The following is a 13,993-nucleotide window of genomic DNA, read 5'->3' on the forward strand; positions in this document are numbered from 1 at the left end:
GGAAATGGATGACAGAGCGATTATAAGCGGGATAAGGCTTACGGTCAGGTGCATCTTATCAAACCTGCCCAATTTCCCGTCCCGCCACACACCTGGGGCCTCACAACCCCCAGGGAAGGCTCAGGCTGCCCCATCCCGGAGCATCCCAGCCACCCTGAGATGTGCAGGGAGAAATGCCGCGATACATCCCTCCGGCACACCGAGGGGAAAAGTGTGCTGGAAGGAACTGCACTCGTGGCTGTTGTGGCAGGGAAATTATTCTTTACCTCCAGCCATTGCACTGAGTTGACATCATGTAAAAGGAAGAATAAGCCAGGGAGCAGATGCACGGGTATTATTTTATCTGGGGCATAACCACATCTATCACAGTGCTATCTGTATTGGTGCAATACAGCACCAGGCGCTGTCAGCCAGGCACGGCTGGGTTCAGGATTGCAGAGGCAGAGCTGAGGGAGTGGTGTGGAAAAGCACCGAACTCCTTGGATTTGCATTAATGTGTTTGGGCCTTTTTCTCTGCTGCTTGGGCTGACACAGGGGTTGGTGGGGCCCTTGTGTGGTTAAACAGGGGAGTCTCCAGACCAGCATCCACACCTGAGCACTCCACACCCTCCAGGACATCAATCACCTAGGCAGGACGTATCAGACATGACATGTGCATAGGTTTGCCCATGCAGCTCTTGCATGCCTCCTGATGCAGCTCCCCTTTGCATTTCTTACAAGAGTTGTTTCACACCACTTGGGAATTTGGCCTGTTTCTGCATGTTCAAAGATAAATAATTCAGGCACTTTATACTTAGCTCTTTAAACTGCAATCAGTTCTCCATTACCCAAAGTGCGTGAGATAACCTGGGTGATGGAAACCCCCAGCTAACTCTGTGCAAGGTGATGAGGAAGGGAAAGATGTGGTCAGAGGTCTCCAGCCAAGCCCCACGATGCTCATCCCTGCTTGGTGCAGAGCCAGTGGTGCTGCGTCATTCCCACAGCTGCTGCAGAGCTCAGGGACCCACAGGGACCTGAGAGCAGGGGCAGGAGCATCCCAGGCTGTGGTTCCAGGCTGCTGCTGGAAGGTGCTGCCTTTTTGTCCCATCCTAGCTGTGCCCTTTGCAGTTGGACGGGCTCCTGGTAGGTTTTGCTTTCACTTACTGTGCTAAACTGGGAGCTGTTGAGTAAGTTTTTAAAGCAAAATTAAGTGTAGGAGCTCTTTGCGACATCCTATGGTCAGGAAAAGCAGGAAGCATTTGCTCCATGGACACACACTGAGGTGACTTTATTATGATGAATCTTTTCCTGTATGCTGAAGTTTGGGGCATTATTTTGGCTGGTGCTGTAGCACCACTGATGAGTAAGGCCCTGCTTCAAAGTGTTTCTATTTTAAATAAACAGGGTGGAAAGGGCAATAAATGGGCAAAGGTGAAGCAGTGCGTCAGAAGCATCTGAGCTGGGAACCCCCTCCACATTTCCTGTTCAACCATGCCGAGCTGCGTTCATCAATGTGTCCAGCTTCAGAGTGATGCATCCCTCCTCCTCAGTTATGCTCGCTTCTCCAAATACATTTTGGTCCATCCTGCCTTTGGTGAGGTTGTCCTCAGAGGTGCACAGTGATTCTTTTGCATCAGTTTTGGTGACATTTTTTGTCTCATCCTCTTGGGTGAGGGAGATGTAAAGATATGGAGCTTGTCCTATGGATTTGCATGAGCTAATAGTAATTGATAATGTGTTCAAGGGGAAAAGTGCAGCAAGAAAAGATGGTGGTTACCTGAAAGAAATCTATCTCCTACAGAAATCTTTAGAAGATGCTGGGCAGCATATGGCAAATCAGTTCTGCCATCCCTGCTGATTCACTTGTAAATGAAAGGAGTCTGTCCCAGGGGCAAGGCTGTTTTAAACTCCAGTTTTAAAGCCCCCGGGGCTCAGCATGAGCCAATGCACACCTTGCTGCAGGAGTGGCTCCTCCAGAACCCAGCATCTTCCCCGGACCAGGCTTATCCTGGATGTTTGCAGCTATTTTAAGGGATAGGAGAAGCTGGAATTCATTTGCATTCATTTGCCAAAGCTATAGAAAGGCATGAAGCGTGCATGATGCAATGAAAGCTGGGGGCGGCAGGGGGTGGAAAGGACGGACAAGGTTTGGGGAGCACAGAGGGGAGCATGGGCAGGGTGGCAGGGACCTAAGCACAAGGGTACTGGGGCTTGGCATGAACTCAAGTCGAGCCTCACTCGGTTCCTCTCCTGGCTCTGCAAACCTGCAAAAGAGAAGGGTGCAATGGGAGGAAAGGGAGAAACGTATTGCAGAAGAATTGGAGAAGTGCTCACCAGTGTAGTCCTTGTCCTGCTGTGAGCCACAGGCACCTCCAGGGGAGATGGGGGGGAGATGAACAGACAGCCCGGTCCCCTGCACTGCTGGAGATGCACATCAGTTTTCCTTGACAGCATCTGGCCTCAATCTCCCTCACCTCTGCCAGTCTCCCATCTCAGGACCATCTCCTTTTGCTCCCTCACCTACCGAGCTCAGCCAGACTGGATACAGAGCTCTGTCAGCAGCTGATGCTGCTGGTGGCTTCTCTTTCAGAATTGAAAGGAACAAGGTTTTGGCTTGGCTGGGGCTTGGTAGTGGCACAGAGGTTGCTTCTGAAAGGATGGGGCCATCTCTATCCTGGGCCATCTCTGCCCCATCCATCATTACAGCTGAGAATTATCAGGGCAGTGATAGTAATTAACAATGGTAATCATATTATTAACATTATAGTAATTATAATATTGTTCTTACATGGGTTTCTATCTCCTCAGGCTTAGGAGGCTCTGATCCTTTTAGTTTGACCAAACCCCTGATTTTATGGCTCATGTTAACACTTGCAGCTCTTCCACAATGATTTTCATTCAGTGTTTCACGTGGGGATGGATTTATGATGTGTTGTACCTCTGGCAGAAGCTTTGGGAGCATCAGAACCTCTGGGCTGCTATTTTTGTATTAATCTCCATAAATCATTAAAACTCTGGGTTTAATGAATGCAAATCTGGTGCCACAGAAGGGAAGTCAGTTGGCTGGAGGCAGTCCCAGGCCTGGAATCACTCCATCACCAGCGGCTGTTGAATGATGCTTCTTCAAGTTCAATCCTGTAAGCCATGTGGGACCTGAGATGATCATGACAATCTTTGGGTTAAATCTGTGCAGAAATAAACCTTATTAATGCCCATCAAATAAAACTATCCTTGTTTTTCCAGGATCCACAATGCTGACTAGGAAAGAAAGGCAACAGTTGTATATTCATCACGTAAAATCTAGTTCTGGGAACACTGACATTTTTAATACAGTTAAGTGCGCATGTATTTACAAGATGAGGTTAGCACAGAAATAAACAATTTATTTAAAGGCATAATGTCTAATACAGAGTTCTGCTGCCTGAACGATCATTTCCTAATAGTGCTGTTATAAATACTTCCCTGATTCACATCTGTTGCACAACAAGCAACAAATCTCTGGGAAGGAAGTGCAGAACTGGATTTTTTCCTTAAAATAATAATAGAACAATTGAATAATCAAATTAAAACTCTTTAGAGTTTTATTATACCTCTAATTTGAGCTAGAAATTCATCCACAGGAATGACTAAAAGAAGGGATTTTTCAAGAGCAGCAACTAGTGCTGGCTTGCAGTGGGAAATGCACTTAGGAAAATCCCCCTTGGGATTTTTACCAGCCTTTGTACTATCCCACCTCTGTGAGACCCTGTTGGTTTTGAATCAGAATCCATCCTGCTCAGCACCGGGAGCTGCATTTATTATCATGAGAGCCAAAGATCCTGTAAATGAAAGGAATCAAACAGTGGCAACCATTGCCAGAGGGCACTGCGGAGTGGAAAGTGTATCCGCTCAAGGAAGGATTAGACAAATTAATGGGTGACACATCCTCTGGCAGCTCCTAAACCCAATAATCTCCATGCAAACCCCTAGTCTGAGATGTCCCCAAGGTCCTGAGAGCTGGTGGCCAGGAAAGCATCACGAGAGGCAGCAATCCCTCGCTGCCCATCCTGCTCTCACCCGCTTTACAAACCAGCCAGCAACAGGACTGCGATGCTGTATCTGTGGGTTATTGGGAAACAAATTTAGGAACCTTGCTGCTGAACGTGTACAAAGTGCGATGTGTTAATTCTGAAGGACATGAAGGAGAGCTACAGCTTCTCTTTGGAAGATCTCTGAAGGGCCTGAGCTCTTTTATTCTCAGGTCTTTTCCATTAGGTGGTGCACAGATGCTGCAGCCTTTCTTCCCTAAAATAGAAATGAAAGTGATCTCTTGCACTCCAATCAAGTTTTATTTGAATGAAATACGACGTTATATTGGCAGGAAGGATGGAAAAGTCCAAAGATGGTATCACCCAAAGAGAAAACAATTGGAGCTCAGTGCAGGAGCTGTAGGTGTGCTCCTGCAGAGCCTGAACAGTGCATGGCACTCGGCAGCTCCAAGTTAACACCCAGGTTATTTCAGCCTTAGGGGTTAAAAGGGAATATTTGACTGTGACGATGATAATAAGCACAGTATTTTGTTAACTGTTGCTCTTGGGCAGAAAGCAGCCCCGATTAGGAAAGCCACACCATGGGAGTGTATGTTCTGGGTCAGACTCCAGGACACCTTTCGTTGTGCCTGTATCCCGCACCATGAACAGGAGCTCCTAAGCTGTTGCGTGTGAGTCCCACAGAAATGCAAACAGTAACCAATAACAACAACAATTACAATCCAAATCATTACATGGGTCATGCCAAGCTCCGAAATTTAAGTTCTTTGAGCACAACTAACCTGCTAAGTTGTTATTTAGTAGGGGCCAACAAGGCACCCTCTCCATCTTACCTTCATGGGTTGCTAGAGCTGAAGCTCTGCTCCAGGACAAGGTTCACCAGCTTGGAGAGCTGTGCTTGCAACTGCAGGAACCCCCTGCACTGGGTAGGGAGCAGTGGCAGAGATGTACCCCATGTACAGAGATGTATCCTGATGTACCCCAATCCCACATTTCCTCTGCTCACCAGTGGAAAAAAAAGCAATGAAGAATAATCAGAGAAAAACACACAAAATGTTGTGACAGCTCAGAATTCATTGCTCTGTTGAACCAAGCAGCGATGCAAATGGGACCGTGGCGAAGATCACCTGCAATGTGGTCTTTCCTTCTTATTCACTGGCTGTGCTTCTGGCTCTGTGTCCGATGGGAATATTTACTCTTCCTTTAACTTCCCCGTACCAAGGAAGGGAACAAGTGCGATGGCAGCATCCCAGATGAGATGCCTGCGGCGAGCCATGCATGGGAAGCAGTGCAGAGCATCAGCACAGGGGTTTGGGCTTGGGCTCCAGCTGAGCTGCCATGGTCAACACAGCATGTTTGTACAGCGAGAGATCATATCAGAGCAACACCCTTCCTCTTTACGTGTGTTTTTGTAGCGCAATAGCAATTGAGCTATCCATTTCACACCACTTCTTTCTGGCTGGGAGACTACAGAAAGAGGTTATTTTCAGCCACCAAAGTTTCACTTTAATTTTTTCCTTAATAAAGCCTGATGAAAAAAAGTAACATTATAGCCGAGGCATGAACTTTTAATGACTTTATATCATAATAATTTTTGAAGATCACTGTTGAACTGAGTCTTTCAACCCTTTTTGCTTTGGCTTCAAAAGCTGGCACTAATGTTGCTCCAGATCTCAGGTACCATGCTGTTTGCTCTGCCCAATCCCCTCTGCAGATTTTGGTAAGCGTTGCCATTGCAGCGTGATGAAGTACAGATGCTTATTGACAAACATATATTGATTGATCTATCACCTCCCTTATAATGCAGGAGATGGTCATGAGCAGCATGTGTTGGTGAAGAATATATTCCAGCATGATAAGTTAGCTGTATTGGAAAGATTTCCAGATAGCGATTGATTTTCCAGGCTATAATTAGCTCAGAGATTGCAAACATAGAGAATATTGCTCCAGACATTGATTTGTTTAATTGTTCATAGCACCAACGCTATGGTGTGACTGCAAAGCATATCACATGCTTCCCGCAGAGAAAGACTTTGGATAAATATTGCTCCTGTAAACACAGAGAAGAAATCATGTGTGTAATTGTGTTGCTGTCTCAGATAAGGTCTGGGTCTCACTTGTTCTGGCTGATTTTGAAAACCCAGCCGTATAGTTCCAGATTCACGGAGCTGCTTTTAATCACCATCACAAGGAGTCATAGGGATGCTGCGAGCTGGCTACCAAAGGACTCTGGCTGCAACCTGCAGCAATGTGACATATCCCAGCAAGGCTGTGTTCTGCTAGTCTGCTGCTGCATCCTGCTCCCTGCAGGGATGCTTTATCAGTTCAAACTTCACACTTTTTACACTGCTGATGCTAGTGCAGCAAACGCCATGCATGCACATGGGTTACACCAGACTCTGCCCTAACCATCCCTCAGGGTTCCCATGAAATAAGTCCCATTGACCACAGCTTTGGCCATGCTCAAATCCTTTCTCTTTTTCTTCCCCTGGCCCTGCAGCAGCCAGAATTCAAGGCTCAGCCTCACATACTGGAGAGGTTTAGAGGACACAGCTTTAACTTGGTGGCTGCCATGTGTTTGTTATCTAAAGCAACACTTGCCTATGCCATTTCCTTGTTATAATTAGAGAGAAACTTAATCAGTTCAGCTTCTTGCTGAAGCAGGCCTGACTTTGCACTTGGTGTGCTGAAAGGCATTAGACAGTGACAAGCTGCAGCATCTCCTGCAGTCGGCAGAGACCAGAAGTCAGTCTCTGCAGTGTCATCATCCCTCCGGTCCTGTGGCATCACTAGGGTGCACCATGCCACCAGTTGCTTTGCAGCTGCTCTCTGCTGTTAGTGCTTATTCTGGTTTTTAATTCTCTTAATTCTCAGTTGACCAAGGACAGTAACTGCTCCCAAGAGTGTCCATGGCCACAAGCAGACATATTATTAACCCTCTATAAGACACCCTATGGCTGCTTTATCATCCCCACACATCCCAGAGCTCATGGACAAAGCGGGGTGAAGCCAGCCCCACTAATACAGAAGATGCTCCCACCCCACTCTCCCCAGCAGCTACAAGATGCATTTACACAGGCAAATATTCCCTGGACCTGACAGCTCTGGAATGTCTTTTTTCCCCATTGCCCATCTCTAACTGCCAGCTGAAGAAAGATGTCTCTTGTCTTCTTTGGAAGGAGGGGATTTTGGGTCCTCCCCAGTGATGTGCATGAGCTGGTCAGTGCTTTGTGCTGGTGACTCAGTGGCCTCATAGCGCACACAGGGTGGGGTGGTTGTTTCTTATGGAAAATAGGAGTAGTTACGTCCAGTAACAACATAAAAAAAAATCCCCCAAACCAAGCTTCCTCTTCTAAAGAGGTTTCTATTTCTCTCTAACAGGGTAATGACACGTATTTTCTGATGAGGCAAAGCCAGGAGAGCCCAAGAGAGGCAAACCAAGGACCCTGCAGTTAGGGAGGTTATTAGAACGATTTCCTCTCGTTGCCCAACTGTACCAGCCACTAAACAAATCAGTTGAGTCACTTCTCTAAAGACCTTGCAAATTAGGAAGGTTGGGCAAACAGCAAAACCCCCCCGAAAAGATCATTTCCAGGCTACAGGGATTACGTATTTTGACACGAGTCACACGGGGATTTGACAGCTGAGATTTCTTCCAGACCCTGTGAAATCTCAGGAAGGAACAAGAGATGTTCATTTTTAAAAGCCCCAAACCTTATAATACTAGAAGTAGCCAAACTGGGCAATCTGATTAGGTTGAGAAAAATGCTTTGGCAACTATAGAATTCCCAGACATATTCATTCCAGCAAAACCTTGGGAAGAGTCTCAGGAGATGGGAAGTGCTGCAGTGAAAGTAAATTAAGTGAGACATTAATGAGTTGTGTGCCTTCCCCTTCCTTCCCTGCAGCAGATCCAGGGGTGAGCAGCATCAGACCAGGGCATGGACCCTCCTCCTGTATGTGCAGTCATTGCACCAGCTGGCTTCCAATCTGGAGTGGTATTAATGGGGGCATCTTTAAACAAGAATCCTATAGGAGAAAAGGTGTAGAAGGAAAGGATGAGATGGCGATGTTCTCTTTATCTCACCTGGTTTCCTGGGAAGAGGGATCTGGGATATGGATAAGAGTGAACTGCAAGTGCTTTTCCCACTTCCCGATGTCCAGGACAGATGGGTATGAAAAAAGTCGGGTATTTCACCCCAAGAATCTATCTAGCATTTGTGTCAGTGAATCCCCCATGCATGAGGGCACAGCGGCGACTGCTGGGACACCAGTATTGAGGTGCACCAGGCAGCCCCCCCAAAACACGCACTTTTGGGGTTAGGCAATAAAGAGGTTCTTTGGGGGTTACCCACTCCCTTGCCGATATGGAACGATTTGCACAATGACCTGCGGGAGTTTCTCAGTTTTCAGCTCCCCTCGGAATTCCTACCGGGATAAGGACGGAGCAGACTTAGCCCAGTCTCACTCTCCCATCTAGTGGTAAGACAAGGAAAAGGTGGTCCAGGCGGGAAGAACGCGCTTCCTGAGGCTTTCGGAGGCGGGTATCGTTATCGGCTCAGTTAAACCCATCTTTCCCAGCACTCCGGGGACTGGGAATGTCACCAACCTGATCCAGAGGGAAACATAACAAAATGCGAAGGTGGCTCCGAGTCCTTCTCTGCATCCAACGGGGTTTGGGGGGCTCCTACTCCAGGAATAAGCCACGAAGGAGAGAAAGGAGGGAATAAACCCCAGGTAAAACAGTCTGTACCTAAAAGCATGCACTTCCTGAGTGAAATAGTATCTTCTAAATCACTCGTGGTGGATGGGAGGCAAAAAGGTGTAGAGCAGAGCGAGAACCACATCTGCCCACAAATAAATAGCCTCTCACCTTCAAACAACCCTCCCTGCTGCTCCGGCTCAATACAGACACAGCTTTACAGCTCCTCACATCCCCCCACATGTAAGCCCCATAGACACCACACTGCCTTCCCGGAAAGGCCTCTGTGGCCCCCCAAAATAGCGAGGGGAGGTGCGAGCAGCACAGGCTGATTGCAGACACGATTAGGGACCCACAGGAAACGCGTGGTCAGAAGCATGAGCTGGGGCTGTGCTCACTGAGCGTGGTGTGCAGAGCCTGACATTTCAGCAGGGCAACAGGCTTGAAGGCCTCTTCTAGGAGGCTGAAGCAGGGCAAATGGGGTTACTTTGAGCTGTAAAGATGGGTTTTATTTCAGCCAGACCCGCAGGGCTGGATGGGAAGGGTTTCACCTCTCCCACAAAACTTGAAGGTGCTCAAAGCTCAAAAATCCCCAATTTTTCCATGAGGAACTGGTGCAGAACCAGCTCAGTGACTAGCCCCACAGTGGCGTCACTGATGGAGAGACAGGGGGCTGAGGTCCTGGTGTCCCAAATTCAGGTTGCTGCCATTCGCACTCCAGCGTATGAAGACCTGAGATGCGGAATGGATGCACTTGTATAGCAGATTAATATTCTCATGTCGGATCAAAGAATGATGGCATTCCCTGGAAAGTTAGATGATGTTTCCTTTTGAGCCAATAAGGCCAAAAGCACAAGGGAAAAGAAAAGTAATCTCTCACAGGTCAGCTGTTTATAAACCTTGGAGGTGCAAGTGCTCGGCTTGCATTACTGTGATACAAAAGGCTTTCCCAGAGCAGCACATTGCTAACCGTGGCATCACCCACATAGTCTGCAGCACTATGGACTCACCTGGAAGAAGAAAACTCAGATGAGCACTGTACTCATTCCCATACTGATAGATTATTAAGATAGGTGCTGGGCAGGTTTGGAGGTCAGGTAAAAGGGAAATGTTCCATCGCTGGCAGTGTTCAAGGCCAGGTTGGATAGGACTTTGATCAATCTGGTCTAGTGAAAGGTGACCCTGCCTGGGGCAGGGGTCTGGAACTGGATGAGCTTTAAGGTCCTTTCCAATGCAAGCTATTCTATGATACCTTCTGCAGAAGGAATGCAGTACTCTGGGTGGTTTCTCAAGCAGCACCCACATGCAGGTCAGATCCAGCATCAGGCACCTTCAAGGGATGCATGAGGCTGTGTTGGTCTATGTTCACTGGAATGGGACATCATTGGACTGTATCTGATGCAGGTGGGACCAGGCTGAGTGTCGGCCAAGGTTGCTGGGCATTAGCTCAGCCACTGCATCCCTCAGATACTCCCAATGTCAGGAGAGGGCAGCCTTCACTGCAGACTGATGGGGCTGGGAGGGCAAGAGGCATCTGCACCCAACTGGCCCCAGCACAGTGAGGGCTGTGACTTTTAAGAAGAGCTTACATGATAAAGTTTATGTGATGGCCAGTGTGGAAAAAGGGGTGTGCAGATGAAAAAGACACCTTTCTCTGCTGCTGACAGGAGTTCAGCACTGTCCTGTCTGGATGCCCTGGATGTGATTCACACAGCCAAGCTGCTGGGACAAAAGGGTCCCCTGAAGCAAAGCTCACCATGACCAGCTGCTCCAAAATCCCTCTTCAGCAGGCTTGTATACGTGTACATACACAAATAAAGTTTCATTTTTTCATTGCAAGCCCATCTACATGCACCAGGCTCATCCACTTGGCTGCAATAGCAACACACGAGTGGGGATCCAGGTGGGACACCCTGGTCTTGCATCTCCAGTGATGGCCCTGCAAAGCCCCCCTGGAAACAGCATTCCCTGCTCCAGCAATAAGAAAAAGTTAATGAAAAGACAAGCTGGAAGCACAGTTAATGCTACTGCTGCGATACCTCATTTGAGCTGCAAATAAATGGTACAGTTCTGCCTCCTACCAGAGGTGTCATTGGGGAAAATCATTCCTTCCTTCTCTAAACAGCACCACATTGTTTCTGCTTCTCAACTTGCTGCCAACTTGGTGTCACAGTCTATTTTTCCATGACAATGATCTGTTTACCTGGCAGTGGTGGTACCCTCTGTTCAGCCTCCCACCCTCCAGACAAGCATAAAAGACAGTCAAAAATAGATTCACCTAGGAAAGCAGAATAAATAAGGGCTGCTCTTAGCATGTGAATAGCTAATGAAGACCCACTTTGCAGTCTTGGCATATTCATCAGCTTCAGCAGATGATTGTTGATTGTGGCTGCAGCTACTTTAGTCTGCTTTGCTCATTATACCCAGGTCAAACGAAACGCACACGGAACCGTGGCAGAAATGATAAGAGCCAATGGAGGTGGCCACGGTGGTGACCCATCCCAACTGGAAAGTTATCCGTTAGGGCTTTTTATAGCCCATTACATGGAGCTATTTCATCTAGCAGCAAGAGGTAGGTCACTTCCAATCACCAAGGGCGAGATCCAGCTCATCACACTGTCTCATTAACAAGAGAGGAGTCTCAACAGTCCTGCCTGGTAGAACAGACAGGCTCCAAACATGCATTTTGGGAGTTGCTTAGGATTCACCACCACACTAACGTGCCTGTATTGCACAACGGACTGTCCAGACCAACCTGGGTAAGGGTTGAGCAGGGTGGTGGGTCTATTTGTCACCCAGCTGCTAGGAACAGCTCTGACAACCACTGCCACCTTCTCCTCTGCCCAGAAAGGCTTTTCCCTCTTAGCAAGAGATTTGCAACCAGCTGTTAGAGTCCTGGGAAACTTACAGTGAATAACAGACATAAATACACCATAAGCTATACAAATATAGGCAATCCCCTAACAGGATTTTCTTCTTAAGCATCTTAGGACACTGATTTCTTCCTTTCCTGACACCAAAACTGGAGGGCTCAGGGACTGCAGGTGAATGAAGTTTTAATGGTATGGTTGCTAATAACCTGGGAAAGATGAAAGGGAACAAAAACAAGAAAGAAAGAGCCAGCTGGATCCTGGCTCAACACAAGTACCTGTGTCTTGATTAATTTGCTGCTAAACTTGTGGCAATGGATAAAGCCAGAAGAGGGATGCTGCACCATGAAGCACCATTGCCAGGTGACTCTGCTGCAATCTGGATTACACTGCTGTAAAACCTGCTTTAGTTCTTGTCTGATCCAACCCCAAGACCCCATGGATAGCGATTACTCCCAGACCTTTCTCTGCCCCTAATCCAGCAAACCATCCCCTTCTCACCAGTTTTGGGTCAAAGGAAAGTGTTGTTGTTAGGCTACCTCTATTTTAAGGTCTTTTAATGATTTCCACCTCTGTGATTACACTAATTAGCTCACTGGTTTCTAATGGCTGCATAGTAGCTTGCATCAGACTCCCATTAATCACAGCACTAGCGAGTCTTGTTAAGAATCCCTGATTTTTAACAGTATGATTTGAATTTATTCAATGCAAAAGTAATCTGAAGGGGGAAGAGAAGTCAATAGGAATAGACACTGTCTTTGCCAGCAGCTTAGCAGAGAGCCTCTTTGATATATATATAGAGCTGTTATGATTTACAAGAGCCCGCCAACCGCTTGCTTAGCATCTGTAATAAAAAAAGCAAGGTAAGTTTGAAGTTTCTAATCACAACTATTAAAGGCTCCTTCTCACTTGCTTTGATTCGAGGTAGTTGACTGACACATTCAAATGGGATCAAAAACTCGAACAATTGACAACACATCTCCTTCGTCCTGGTAGCTGTAACCAAGCACTTGCTGCAGCTCCACCATCTCCATGTCAAACCCAGGACATGGCAGAAATAAAGATCTAAGAGGAGGTTAAGTCTTTGCTGCTGGAACAACATTGCTCTGAGCCCTCCCAAGACCTTCCTATAAATCCTCATCTAGGGAAACTATTTAATGTGCTAAAGGGCCTCTCAAGATAAGCAAAATTAAGAACAAAGCAGCCCACATTGGATAGCTTAAACACACACACAGGGGAATGACCATCACTGTGGTTATGATAGGGAAAAAATAATATTTAACACTACTTAATAGGAGAAATTCCAAAGCCTGTACAAAAGTCTCCCTTTCCCCATCCCTTTCCAACCCTGCATGTCAGCCCTTCCTCAGAAAAGCAATTGTCACCTTCATAGCAACCTGTTTGAGCTCTGGTCCTTACTGGAGGAGTGCATCCTGGTGGGCACAGGGAGGGCTGTGGCACCAGTGGCAATGAGCTGGCCTGGAAAAGCAGTTTTCAAAGGAAAGCATGGAGGCAGCAAGCCAGGGCCAACACAAGAGGCTGCTGAAGCTCCTACAAGAGGATGCTAGTAAAATAACAGCACTTAAATGCAGTTTCCAGGCAGAAATCACACTTTGCTCAGCTGTTTGTGACCTTCATCAGCACCTTCAACACAGGTGCTGCTGATATCTTCAATGAGCACCTCTTTACCCACAGTTATCCCATGCTGGCTTTTGGAACATGACCTGCATGCTCATGGTGGGGATGGGATAACAGCGTGGCATGGGGATTAACTACACCAGACCTTGAGCAGCAGGCGCAGCATCTCTGCTACTGCAGGAGGGTAACCATTGTCTCCTGTGGGTTGTTTTTATAGGAGCAACCTCTCTATTTAGTTATTTTGCATCTCTTCAATCTCTAAGCAGCAGTCTTCACTAACTGCAAAGTTCAGCAACAAAGGATGTCTGGTCTGGCTGCAGTGAGTGGTCTTTCTCCTGTACCTCGACATGCCAATCTGGGCTCTGTATGATGATGAAGAGGGTGGCCAAGCCCCAGTTCAAAGAGCTGCTTCAGTGCAGCATAATTTTAGAGAGCACTAAGGAAAACGTTCTTAGCAGGAGGGACAAGGGTTATGCTGCTCTTGCCTGCCAAGGCTGGCTCTGACAAGGAGGAAGAAGCAGGGAGCCTTCGTTTCCTAAAGCTAAGAGGCTGAAGAGCCCCCATGACAAGCAAACCGTTAAAAAGAGAAAGTAACAATAATACTGAGCAAAATATTGCTTCAGGGAGAAATTTCTGCTTGGTTTTAGCCCAGATGTTGATATTGCGCACTCAGAAATGACCGTGTGGAAACACATTTACAGTATGCCATTAGACAGTGCATGAAAGCCAAAGAGCTGCGTTTGCAAGGCAGGAATTAAAGCATTTAAAAATTGAAA

Source organism: Pezoporus flaviventris, unplaced genomic scaffold (genome assembly GCF_033815535.1).
Source record: "Pezoporus flaviventris isolate CSIRO_AGI_PZ_B2104156 unplaced genomic scaffold, CSIRO_AGI_Pfla_v1 ptg000213l, whole genome shotgun sequence".
Classification (NCBI taxonomy): domain Eukaryota; kingdom Metazoa; phylum Chordata; class Aves; order Psittaciformes; family Psittacidae; genus Pezoporus; species Pezoporus flaviventris.